The following is a 14,845-nucleotide window of genomic DNA, read 5'->3' on the forward strand; positions in this document are numbered from 1 at the left end:
GCTGCTAATGTTATCTGAGCATCCTGTATTTTACGAACTTACTGCTGCAAATAGTTCTCATGAAGCTCTGTATGTAGTGCTGCTAATGTTATTAAATAGTTCTCATGAAGCTTGGTATGTAGTGCTGCTAATGTTATCTGAGAATCATATATTTTACGTACACACTGCTGTAAATAGTTATCATGAAGCTTTGTATGTAGTGCTGCTAATGTTATCTGAGCATCCTGTATTTTACGTAAAACACTGCTGTAAATAGTTGTCATGAAACTTGGTATGTAGTGCTGCTAATGTTATCTGAGCAGCCTGTAGTTTACGTACACACTGCTGTAAATAGTTGTCATGAAGCTTCATCTGTCATGCTGCTAATGTTATCTGAGCATCCTGTATTTTACGTTCATACTGCTGCAAATAGTTCTCATGAAGCTCTGCATGTAGTGCTGCTAATGTTATCTGAGCATCCTGTCTTTTACATACACACTGCTGTAAACAGTTGTCATGAAGCTTTGTATGTAGTGCTGCTAATGTTATCTGAGCATCCTGTATTTTACGCACGTACTGCTGTAAATACTTCTCATGAAACAGTATATGAAATGCTGCTAATGTTATCTGGGCATCCAGTATTTACGGACATACTGTTGTAAATACTTTTCATGAAGCTGTATATGTGCTAAAATCTGGGCATCCTGTATTTTACGCTCATACTGCTGTAAATAGTTCTCATGAAGCTTTGTATGTAGTGCTGCTAATGTTATCTAAGCATCCTGTATTTTACGTACACACTGCTGTAAATAGTTCTCATGAAGCCGTGTATGAAATACTGCTAATGATACCTGGGCATCCTGTATTTTATGCACATACTGCTGCAAATAGTTCTCATGAAGCATTGTCTGTAGTGCTGCTAATGTTATCTGAGCATACTGTATTATACGTACATACTGCTGCAGTGCTGCTAATGTTATCTGAGCATCCTGTATTTTACGTTCATACTGCTGCAAAAAGTTCTCATGAAGCTTTGTATGTAGTGCTGCTAATGTTATCTGAGCATCCTGTATTATACGTAAATACTACCGCAAATAGTTCTCATGAAGCTCTGTATGTAGTGCTGCTAATGTTATCTGAGCATCGTGTATTTTACGTACACGCTGCTGTAAATAGTTCTCATGAATGTTTGTATGTAGTGCTGCTGTTAGTAAATAGTTCTCATGAAGCTTTGTATGTAGTGCTGCTAATGTTATCTGAGCATCATGTATTTTACGTACACACTGCTGTAAATAGTTCTCATGAAGCTGTGTATGAAATACTGCTAATGATACCTGGGCATCCTGTATTTTATGCACATACTGCTGTAAATACTTCTCATGAAGCTGTGTATGTAGCGCTGCTAATGTTATCGGGGCATCCTGTATTTTACGTACATACTGCTGCAAATAGTTCTCATGAAGCTTTGTCTGTAGTGCTGCTAATGTTATTTGAGCATCCTGTATTTTATGTTCATACTGCTGCAAATAGTTCTCATGAAGCGTTGTCTGTAGTGCTGCTAATGTTATCTGAGCATCCTGTATTTTACGTTCATACTGCTGCAAAAAGTTCTCATGAAGCTTTGTATGTAGTGCTGCTAATGTTATCTGAGCATCCTGTATTTTACGTACATACTGCTCCAAATAGTTCTCATGAAGCTTTGTCTGTAGTGCTTCTAATGTTATCCGATCATCCTGTATTTTATGTACATACTGATGCAAATAGTTCTCAAGAAGCTTTGTCTGTAGTGCTGCTAATGTTATCTGAGCATCCTGTATTTTACGTTCATACTGCTACAAATACTTCTTATGAAGCTTTGTCTGTAGTGCTGCTAATGTTATCTGAGCTTCCTGTATTTTATGAACTTACTGCTGCAAATAGTTCTCATGAAGCTCTGTAAGTAGTGCTGCTAATGTTATCTGAGCATTCGGTATTTTACGTACACGCTGCTGTAAATAGTTCTCATGAAGCTGTGTATGTTATGCTGCTAATGTTATCTGAGCATCGTGTATTTTACGTATACACTACTGAAAATTGTTCTCATGAAGCTTTGTATGTAGTCCTGCTAATGTTATTAAATAGTTCTCATGAAGCTTGGTATGTAGTGCTGCTAATGTTATCGGAGAATCATATATTTTACGTACACACTGCTGTAAATTGTTCTCATGAAGCATTGTATGTAGTGCTGCTAATGTTATCTGAGCATCCTGTATTTTACGTACACACTGCTGTAAATAGTTCTCATGAAGCAGTATATGAAATGCTGCTAATGTTATCTGGGCATCCTGTATTTTACGCACATACTTCTGTAAATACTTCTCATGAAGCTGTGTATGTGCTAATGTTATCTGGTCATCCTGTATTTTACGCACATACTGCTGTAAATAGTTCTCATGAAGCTTTGTATGTAGTGCTGCTAATGTTATCTGAGCATCCTGTATATTATGTACATACTGCTGAAAGTAGTTCTCATGAAGATTTTTCTGTAGTGCTGCTATTGTTAACTGAGCATCCTGTCTTTTATGTTCATACTGTTGCAAATAGTTCTCATGAAGCTTTGTCTGTAGTGCTGCTAATGTTATCTTAGCATCCTGTATTATACGTACATACTGCTGCAAATAGTTCTCATAAAGGTTTGTATGTAATGTTGCTAATGTTATCTGAGCATCATGGATTTTACATACATACTGCTGCAAATAGTTCTCATGAAGCTTTGATTGTAGTGCTGCTAATGTTATCTGAGCATCCTGTATTTTACGGACATACTGCTGCAAATGGTTCTCATGAAGCTTGGTATGTAATGCTGCTAATGTTATCTGAGCATCCTGTATTTTTTGTACATACTGCTGCAAAAAGTTCTCATGAAGCTCTGTATGTAGTGCTGCTAATGTTATCTGAGCATCCTGTATTTTTCGTACATACTGCTGCAAAAAGTTCTCATGATGCTCTGTGTGCAGTGCTGCTAATGTTATCTTAGCATCCTGTATTATACGTACATAGTGCTGCAAATAGTTCTCATGAAGCTCTGTATGCAGTGCTGCTAAAGTTATCTGAGCATCCTGTATTTTACGTAAATACTGCTGCAAATAGTTCTCATGAAGCTATGTATGTAGTTCTGCTAATGTTATCTGAGCATCCTGTATTTTACGTACATACTGCTGCAAATAGTTCTCATGAAGCTTTGTCTATAGTGCTGCTAATGTTATCTGAGCATCGTGTATTTTACAAACATACTGCTGCAAATAGTTCTCATGAAGCGTCTGTAGTGCTGCTAGTGTTATCTGAGCATCCTGTATTTTACGTTCATACTGCTGCAAATAGTTCTCATGAAGCGTTGTCTGTAGTGCTGCTAATGTTATCTGAGCATCCTGTATTATGCGTACATACTGCTGCAAATAGTTCTCATGAAGCTCTGTATGCAGTGCTGCTAATGTTATCTGAGCATCCTGTATTTTACATACATACTGCTGCAAATACTTCTCATGAAGCTTTGTATGCAGTGCTGCTAGTGTTATCTAAACATCCTGTATTTTACGTTCATACTGCTGCAAAAAGTTCTCATGAAGCTTTGTATGTAGTGCTGCTAGTATTATCTGAGCTTCCTGTATTTCATGTACATACTGCTGCAAATAGTTCTCATGAAGCTTTGTATGTAGTGCTGCTAATGTTAGCTGAGCATCCTGTCTTTTACGTACACACTGCTGTAAATAGTTGTCATGAAGCTTTATATGTAGTGCTGCTAAGCTTATCTGAGCATCCTGTATTTTATGTAGACACTGCTGTAAACAGTGGTCATGAAGGTTTGTATGTAGTGCTGCTGATATCTGAGCATCCTGTATTTTACGTATGCACTGCTGTAAATAGTTGTCATGAAGCTTTGTATGTAGTGCTGCTAGTGTTATCTGAGCATCCTGTATTTTACATACACACTGCTGCAAATAGTTCTCATGAAGCTTTGTATGTAGTACTGCTAATCGTACAAACTGCTGCAAATAGTTCTCATGAAGCTTTGTATGTAGTGCTGCTAATGTTATCTGAGCATTCTGTATTCTACGTACATACTGCTGCAAATAGTTCTCATGAAGCTTTGTATGGAGTGCTGCTAATGTTATCTGAGCATCCTGTATTTTACGTACATACTGCTGCAAATAGTTCTCATGAAGCTTTGGATGTAGTGCTGCTAATGTTATCTGAGCAACCTGTATTTTACATACATACTGCTGCAAATAGTTCTCATGAAGCTTTGTATGTAGTGCTGCTGTTATCTGTGCATCCCGTATTTTACATACATACTGCTGCAAATAGTTCTCATGACGTATTGTCTGTAGTGCTGCTAGTGTTATCTGAGCATCCTGTATTATACGTACATACTGCCGCAAATAGTTCTCATGAAGCTGTGTATGTAGTTCTGCTAATGTTAACTGAGCATCCTGTATTTTACGTACATACTGCTGCAAATAGTTCTCATGAAGCTCTGTATGTAGTGCTGCTAATGTTATCTGAGCAACCTGTATTTTACATACTGCTGCAAATAGTTCTCATGAAGCTTTGTATGTAGTGCTGCTGTTATCTGTGCATCCCGTATTTTACATACATACTGCTGCAAATAGTTCTCATGAAGTATTGTCTGTAGTGCTGCTAGTGTTATCTGAGCATCCTGTATTATACGTACATACTGCCGCAAATAGTTCTCATGAAGCTGTGTATGTAGTGCTGCTAATGTTATCTGACCATCCTGTATTTTACGTACATACTGCTGCAAATAGTTCCCATGAAGCTTTGTATGTAGTGCTGCTAATGTTATCTGAGCATCCTGTATTTTATGTTTATACTGCTGCAAATTGTTCTCATGAAGCTTTGGATGTAGTGCTGCTAATGTTATCTGAGCAACCTGTATTTTACATACATACTGCTGGAAATAGTTCTCATGAAGCTTTGTATGTAGTGCTGCTGTTATCTGAGCATCCCGTATTTTACATACATACTGCTGCAAATAGTTCTCATGAAGCATTGTCTGTAGTGCTGCTAGTGTTATCTGAGCATCCTGTATTATACGTACATACTGCCGCAAATAGTTCTCATGAAGCTGTGTATGTAGTTCTGCTAATGTTAACTGAGCATCCTGTATTTTACGTACATACTGCTGCAAATAGTTCTCATGAAGCTCTGTATGTAGTGCTGCTAATGTTATCTGAGCATCCTGTATTTTACGTACACACTGCAGCAAATAGTTCACATGAAGCTTTGTGTGTAGTGCTGCTAGTGTTATCTGAGCATCCTGCATTTTACGTACTTTGCTGCAAATAGTTCTCATGCAGCTTTGGATGTAGTGCTGCTAGTGTTATCTGGGCCTCCTGTATTTTATGTTCATAGTGCTGCAAACAGTTTTCATGAAGCTTTTTATGTAGTGCTGCTAATGTTATCTGAATATCCTGTATTTTACGTACACACTGCTGCAAACACTTCTCATGAAGCTTTGTCTGTAGTGCTCCTAATGTTATCTGAGCATCCGGTATTTAAGGTTCATACTGCTGCAAATAGTTCTCATGAAGCTTTGTCTGTATTGCTGCTGATGTTATCTTAGCATCCTGTATTATAAGTACATACTGCTGCAAGTAGTTCTCATGAAGCTCTGTATGTAGAGCTGCTAATATTATCTGAGCATCCTGTATTTTACATACATACTGCTGCAAATAGTTCTCATGAAGCTTTGGCTGCAGTGCTGCTGTTATCTGAGCATCCAGTATCTTACATACATACTGCTGCAAAAAGTTCTCATGATGCTCTCTGTGTAGTGCTGATAATGTTCTCTGAGCATCCTGTATTTTACGTACAAACTGCTGCAAATAGTTTTCATGAAGCTTTGTGTGTAGTGCTGCTAATATTATCTGAGCATCCTGTATTTTACGTACATACTGCTGCAAAAAGTGCTCATGAAGCTCTGTGTGTAGAGCTGCTACTGTGATCTGAGCTTCCTGTACTTTACGTACATACTGCTGCAAATAGTTTTCATGAAGCTCTGTGTGTAGTGCTGCTAATGTTATCTGAGCATCCTGTATTTTACATACATGCTGCTGCAAATAGTTCTCATGAAGCTTTGTGTGTAGTGCTGCTACTGTTATCTGAGCATCCTGTATTTTACATACTTTGCTGCAAATAGTTCTCGTGGAGCTTTGGATGTAGTTCTGCTAGTGTTATCTGGGCATCCTGTATTTTACGTACACACTGCTGTAAATAGTTCGCATGAAGCTGTGTATGTAATGCTAATAATATCTGGGCATCCTGTATTTTACGCTCATATTGCTGTAAATAGTTCTCGTGCAGCTGTGTATGTAATGCTGCTAATGTTATCTGGGCATCCTGTATTTTACGTACATACTGCTGCAAATTGTTCTCATGAAGCTTTGAATGTAGTGCTGCTAATGTTATCTGAGCATCCTATATTTTACGTACATACTTCTGCAAATTGTTCTCATGAAGCTCTGTATGTAGTGCTCCTAATGTTATCTGAGCATCCTTTATTTTACGTACATACTGCTGCAAAAAGTTCTCATGAAGCTCTGTGTGTGGTGCTGCTAATGTGATCTGAGCTTCCTGTTTTACGTACATACTGCTGCAAAAAGTTCTCATGAAGCTCTGTATGTAGTGCTGCTATTGTTATCTGAGCATCCTGTATTTTACATACATACTGCTGCAAACAGTTCCCATGAAGCTCTGTGTGTAGTGCTGCTACTGTTATCTGAGCATCCTGTGTTTTGCGTACTTTGCTGCAAATAGTTCTTATGAAGCTTTGTATGTAGTGCTGCTAGTGTTATCTGGGCATCCTGTATTTTACGTTCATAGTGCTGCAAATAGTTCTCATGAAGCTTTGTATGTAGTGCTGCTATCTGAATATCCTGTATTTTACGTACACACTGCTGCAAATTCTTCTCATGAAGCTTTGTCTGTAGTGCTGCTAATGTTATCTTAGCATCCTGTCTTTTATGTAAATACTGCTGCAAATAGTTCTCATTAAGCTATGTAAGTAGTTCTGCTAATGTTATCTGAGCATCCTGTATTTTACGTACATACTGCTGCAAATAGTTCTCATGAAGCGTCTGTAGTGCTGCTAATGTTATCTGAGCATACTGTATTATACGTACATACTGCTGCAGTGCTGCTAATGTTATCTGAGCATCCTGTTATTTTGCATACATACTGCTGCAAATACTTCTCATGAAGCTTTGTATGTAGTGCTGCTAGTGTTATCTAAATATCCTGTATTTTACATTCATACTGCTGCAATAAGTTCTCATGAAGCTTTGTATGTAGTGTTGCTAGTATTATCTGAGCATCCTGTATTTTATGTACATACTGCTGCAAATAGTTCTTATGAAGCTTTGTATGTAGTGCTGCTAATGTTAGCTGTGCATCCTGTATTTTACGTACATAATGCTGCAAATAGTTCTCATGAGGCTTTGTCTGTAGTGCTGCTGATGTTATCTGAGCATGCTGTATTTTACATACACACTGCTGTAAATAGTTCTCATGAAGCCGTGTATGAAATACTGCTAATGATACCTGGGCATCCTGTATTTTATGCACATACTGCTGCAAATAGTTCTCATGAAGCTTTGTCTGTAGTGCTGCTAATGTTATCTGAGCATCGTGTATTTTACATACACGCTGCTGTAAATAGTTCTCATGAATGTTTGTATGTAGTGCTGCTGTTAGTAAATAGTTCTCATGAAGCTTTGTATGTAGTGCTGCTAATGTTATCTGAGCATCATGTATTTTACGTACACACTGCTGTAAATAGTTCTCATGAAGCTGTGTATGAAATACTGCTAATGATACCTGGGCATCCTGTATTTTACGCACATACTGCTGTAAATACTTCTCATGAAGCTGTGTATGTAGCGCTGCTAATGTTATCGGGGCATCCTGTATTTTACGTACATACTGCTGCAAATAGTTCTCATGAAGCTTTCTCTGTAGTGCTGCTAATGTTATCTGAGCATCCTGTATTATACGTACATACTGCTGCAAATAGTTCTCATGAAGCTCTATATGTAGTGCTGCTAATGTTATCTGAGCATCCTGTCTTTTACGCACATACTGCTGTAAATAGTTCTCATGAAGCTTTGTCTGTAGTGCTGCTAATGTTATCTGCGTGTCCTGTATTTTACGAACATACTGCTGCAAATAGTTCTCATGAAGCTCTGTATGTAGTGCTGCTAATGTTATCTGAGCATCCTGTATTTTACGTTCATGCTGCTGTAAATAGTTCTCATGAAGCTGTGTATGTTATGCTGCAAATGTTATCTGAGCATCGTGTATTTTACGTATACACTGCTGTAAATGGTTCTCATGAAACTCTGTATGTAGTGCTGCTAATGTTACTAAATAGTTCTCATGAAGCTTTGTATGTACTGCTGCTAATGTTATCTGAGAATCATATACTTTACGTACACACTGCTGTAAATAGTTCTCATGAAGCAGTATATGAAATGCTGCTAACGTTATCTGGGCATCCTGTATTTACGGACATACTGTTGTAAATAGTTCTCATGAAGCTTTGTATGTAGTGCTGCTAATGTTATCTCAGCATCCTGTATTTTACGTACATACTGCTGCAAGTAGTTCTCAGGAAGATTTGTCTGTAGTGCTGCTAATGTTATCTGAGCATACTTTTACGTTCATACTGCTGTAAATAGTTCTCATGAAGATTTGTCTGTAGTGCTGCTAATGTTATCTGAGCATCCTGTATTTTACGTACATACTGCTGCAAATAGTTTTCATGAAGCTCTGTATGTAATGCTGCGACTGCTATCCGAGCATCCTGTATGTTACGTTCATACTGCTGCAAATAGTTCTCATGAAGCTCTTTATGTAGTGCTGCTAAAGTCATCTGAGCATCCTGTATGTTATGTACATACTGCTGCAAAAATTTTTTATGAAGCTTTGTATGTAGTGCTGCTAATGTTATCTGAGCATCCTGTATTTTACGTACACACTGCTATAAATAGTTCTCATAAAGCTGTGTATGTAATGCTGCTAATGTTATCTGGGCATCCTGTATTTTACGCACATACTGCTGTAAATACTTCTCATGAAGCTGTATATGTAATGCTGCTAATGTTATCTGGGCATCCTATATTTTACGTACATACTGCTGCAAATAGTTCTCATGAAGCTTTGTCTGTAGTGCTGCTAATGTTATCTGAGCATCCTGTATTATACGTAAATACTACCGCAAATAGTTCTCATGAAGCTCTGTATGTAGTGCTGCTAATGTTATCTGAGCATCGTGTATTTTACGTACACGTTGCTGTAAATGGTTCTCATGATGCTGTGGATGTCATGCTGCTAATGTTATCTGAGCATCGTGTATTTTACGTACACGCTGCTGTAAATAGTTCTCATGAATGTTTGTATGTAGTGCTGCTGTTAGTAAATAGTTCTCATGAAGCTTTGTATGTAGTGCTGCTAATGTTATCTGAGCATCATGTATTTTACGTACACACTGCTGTAAATAGTTCTCATGAAGCTGTGTATGAAATACTGCTAATGATACCTGGGCATCCTGTATTTTACGCACATACTGAAAAAAAAAGGCAAAGGAAACGGACTAGCCGTGAACTTAGAATGAAAAATAAACACAGCTTAATGGCAGAACGGTACAATAAAGGCTCGTACGATTAGCGCTTTCTTTCACTTTATTTAAAACGTGAACTTCTTCAGAAACAAGAACATGTGCCCTCCCCAGCACAAGTCTTATAAACCCTTTGAAACAGGATATGATGTCATGAAGTTCTGCTTAATTTTTTAAAAAATGCACACAAAAATATGCAATGTTATAAATCTACATATGTGTACAAAAAACATCGTAGTGTTTAAAATTGAACACCATACTGTCATAACAAGTGTATTCTAGTATTTTAGATGCTCAATATGATGAAATGACATGATTCAATGCAAAATATATTCCTAAATAGAAAACTTGGAATACTTGTCATCATTACAAGAGTTATGACTTGTTCCGAGCACATATCTACAATGTGATACCTTTAATAAAGCAATAAAATACATTGTTCTTTGTATGTTATATAAATTCAAAATGTATTATCTGTATAACAGAAAACATTTCATATTAATTACTTCATTAAGACCAGGGTACTGGTCTGCCCCTAGTAACAATTGCCAAAGTGTCTCCTTTTGCTCTAATTTATTGTTAACATCCCCCATAAATGCCATTTTTTCTATGTGGTCTAAAACAAAAAATTCAAACTTTTTGAAGTCACTACATACCAAAGAATGCCTTGCAAGTGCATTATTTTTGTCTTTGTTTTTTATAGCTAGAGTGTGTTCGTAAATTCTCCGCTTCAAAAATCTGACAGTTTTACCCACATAATAACATTCACAGGATACACAACAGGCCAAATAGACCACACATTCACTGTGACAATTGAAATATTTCTTAGCCCAGAAGGTCCTTTTTAGGTGTTGCAAAGTGACAAAAGAACTATTACTTAGAAATCTACACTGTCTGCAGTTGGTGCATGCAAAAGTACCCTTTTTAATTAAGTCTCTGGTCTTCACCACTGAGGTGACTTCAGTCCTTTCTAAAATTTTCTTAATGTTGGTCACTGTTTTATAAGTGAATTGTGGTTTGGACCCTACACAGCTGACTAAATCCTTATTACCTAGAATAATTCTCCAATTCCTTTCTATAGTGTTTCTAATTTCTTTTAGTTCATTTACTATAGGAAGTGGAAATGCTGTGTAGAACCCAATTTCTTCATTTCTTCTTATGCCCTCATTTTCTTGCTGAACTACTCTCGGTTCTTCCACAAGCATGTCTGTGGCCAATAAAATGGGTTTTGCTACTCCTTGTCTTAACTTGTTGACTTCCTTTTCCAGTTTTTTGATCCAATTTGAATTGTAACCTCTTACTGTAAACATTTGTCTCAAATATACTAACTCTTCATGGAATACTAGATCCTCTGTAGTGAGCCTACTTAATCTGATCATTTGTCCTTTTACTACACTCTTTTTCATATGTTGTGGGTGTAGACTAGCCTTGTGAAGGTATTGGTTGGTGAAACATGATTTCCTGTAGACTTTACTTGATATATTACCATTCAGATCATTAATACCAAGAAGTAGGTCTAAAAAATGTATATTTCTACCAAATTCTCCTATTTTGAAAAATAGAAAGCTTGTAGTGGTATTTAAATCACTTAACATGTTCTCAAATTCCCATTTTTCACCTTTCCACAGGAAAAACAAATCATCAATGTACCTAAAGTACATCAAAACTTTTCCAAAGCTAGGATGGACTTTGAGGAACTTCTGTTCCCATCTAGACATCACTAAATTTGCAAATGCCGGGGCCACTCTGGCCCCCATTGCTACTCCAGATATCTGTTTGTATAGTACATTGTTGAATTTGAAAAAATTATTTTCAAGTACTATTTCCATGAGGGTACATAGTGTGTTTATCCTATGGCCACTCATATCTGTGTGGTTTACAAGATGTTCCCTCATATATTCTATTCCTTCTGTTTGATCTATAGACGTGTAAAGACTTCTAACGTCTAATGTAGCAAAATTCACATCCTTATCTAGTTTTCCTATCTTTCCCAAAATCTCCAAAAGCTGCCAAGAATCTCTAAGGTAATATTCTGCCTTCTGTGCCACAGGATTTAGTATACTGTCAAGCCAAATGGAGATGTTCTCCGTTTTGGAATTTTTGGCTGATACAATCGGCCTGAATGATAAATCTTCCAGGCCGTACTGTATTTTTGGTATACCAAAAAACTTAGCCATAGTAGGATGTTCTACTAAAAGAAAATCATAATCCACCTTATCTAATTCACTTTGGCAAAACATGTCGAATAGAATAACATCTATTCTTCTGAAACTGATTTTAACCAATTCTGTTGTGATTTTACAGTAGTTTGAAGTGTCTTTTAACATATCCAATATTCTGTTGTTGTAATCTATTGTATTCATAACAATGATTTTACCCCCTTTGTCTGCTTTCATGATTCTAACCTCAGGATTTACTGATAACTCCTGTAATGCTTTACTCTCTGTACTAGTTAAGTTAGTCAATTCACTGCTTGTAGTAATGTTTCTGAATTCTTTTTCACATGAATTCAAAAACACTTGCAGTGTGTTGGTCAAAGGGGGGTTAAATGTACTAGGCTTCATTGGTAATCTGTTAGTGGAAGTATTGTGATCTGTGATGTCTTTTAGGATGTATTTTAAATTTAATTTTCGTAAATACAACCTAAAATCCACCAACAGTCTACTAATTTCAACCTTATTACAAGGAATGAAAGTGAAGCCTTTGTTTAGTACACTAAAAGCATCTACATTCAACAACACATTACTTAGATTTAACACATTAATGGTATAATCAGTCTCTTCGATGGAAGGGGCTACCATCTCCTTTTGTTTTTGCCCTTCATCTTCCCTTTCTGTTGTGTGGTATTGTACCACCTTGTAGTCCTTTTTCCTTGTGCCCTCTGTGGTTGAAAAGGGCCCTTGGATGTACCAGGTTGCTGACTTGCAACCTCAGCATAACTTGTAGTTATGTTCTCTGCTGTAGTGTCCCCAGTGTTATCTTTAGTTGTGTCCGTTGGTATTGGTACACTGTCTTCTAAACTTTCAGACACCAAAATGTGGATGTTATCATTAATCGGTACACCTACATCATTTGCTGTTCCTTGTGGAGCTCTATTTGACTTTTCTAACACAACAGAAACAATATTTTGAGGAACAGAACCTACTTTTAATCCATCTGTGGTCGATATATAAGCTTCATTGGACTTGTAAGTCCTAATGTCCCTCAACAATTTATGTTGTTTTCTTTGTACAATAGTAGACCTATGTTTATTGGCCTTGATTTCAATACTATTATATAGTGTGAAAAGTTCACGAAAACAAATGTTATTTTTGATAGAATCATCTAGCTCCTTGATGCCCGTTTTCACTTTATTAATATCAGACTCGTAATGTTTGACTAATATGTCCATCATGGCCAAACCTGCATCATTATAAACTTTAATGATCTTTTTTGACAAAACATCTCCAGGTTCCACACAATTTGGGAACTTAGCAGTCCGCAAACCCTGTGGTACAATACATCGTTGGATACATTCCGTTAGATATTGTATCTCAAGTTCTAGTGTGATGTATTTGAAAACTAACTTCTCTAAATCGAAAATTAGTTTTTTACATGTTCTTAAATCACTAGTAGTATCATGATACTCACTGGCAATCCTGTTCGTCATGTCGCCGTTTATGTTTTTAAACGGATTTTGCAGTTCTTTACAGATAAATCCCCAAACGTTACTATTCTGTAAAGTACTGATGTTTCCATCATGTCCCGTTGGAGTTGTATGCGCCGTGACGTGTTCTACTGGCGCTTCTTTATGACATGAGACGCTCCTGCTCGGGTCAGTAGTGTTAACTCCTTCATTGGCGTCTCGCTTTTTGTTTTTTTGCAAACAATCAAACACTATTTTCGTAATAGTGTGTATTAGTGTTGTATCCACATCACCAAGGTTGATCCGCTCTTCAGCTCTACCACCTCCTGGTGTGGAATGTATTGTTAAGTCCAATAACGTGTCAGAGGAGGACGCCTCAGTAACCATTTTCCACTAAGCACTGTGCAACAAAAAAAAGGCAAAGGAAACGGACTAGCCGTGAACTTAGAATGAAAAATAAACACAGCACATACTGCTTTAAATACTTCTCATGAAGCTGTGTATGTAGCGCTGCTAATGTTATCGGGGCATCCTGTATTTTGCGTACATACTGCTGCAAATAGTTCTCATGAAGCTTTCTCTATATTGCTGCTGATGTTATCTGATCATCCTGTATTATACGTACACACTACTGCAAATAAATAGTTCTTAGTAAGTTATGTATGTAGTTCTGCTAATGTTATCTGAGCATCTTGTATTTTACTTGCATACTGCTGCAAATACTTCTCATGAAGCTCTGTCTGTAGTGCTGCTAATGTTATCTGAGCATCCTGTGTTTCACTAACATACTGCTGCAAACAGTTCTCATGAAGCTCTGTATGTAGTGCTGCTAATGTTATCTGAGCATCCTGTATTTTACGTACATACTACTGTAAATAGTCATTAGCAGCATTACATACACAGCTTCATGAGAACTATTTACAGTATGTACGTAAAATAGAGGAGGCTGAGATTGGGTTGGGATGGTGGCCTAATGGTTAAGGTGTTTGCCTTACAAACACAAAGGCAGGGTTTGAGGCTCACAAGGGATAATTGGCCAAGCTTAAAATGGCTTGCAAGGGCAGTTAGCTTAGTACTTACCTATGAAACTGTGTATTTAATGCTGCTAATGTTGTTATCTGAGCATACTGTATTTTACATACATACTGCTGCAAATAGTACTCCTTAAGCTGAGTTTGTAATGTTATCAGAGCATCCTGCATTTTACGTACATACTGCTGCAAATAGTTCGCCTGAAGCTTTGCGTGTAATGCTGCTAATGTTATTAGAGCATTCGGTATTTTACATACATACTGCTGCCAACAGTCATTAACAGCATTACATACACAGCTTCATTACAGCAGTATGTACGTAAAATACAGGAGGCTTAGATTGGGTTGGTATGGTGGCCTACTGGTTAAGGTGTTTGCTTTACAAACACAAAGTGCATGGTTTGGGTCTGACAATGGATAATTGGCTAAGCTTAAAATGGCTTGCAAAGGCAGTTAGCTTAGTACTAATGTATGAAGCTGTGTGTGTAGTGCTGCTTATGTGATCCAAGCCTCCTGCATCTCACATACGTGCAGCTG

This window comes from Protopterus annectens, chromosome 1.part1 (assembly GCF_019279795.1).
Source record: "Protopterus annectens isolate FY-2018-M chromosome 1.part1, PAN1.0, whole genome shotgun sequence".
Lineage (NCBI taxonomy): Eukaryota > Metazoa > Chordata > Ceratodontiformes > Protopteridae > Protopterus > Protopterus annectens.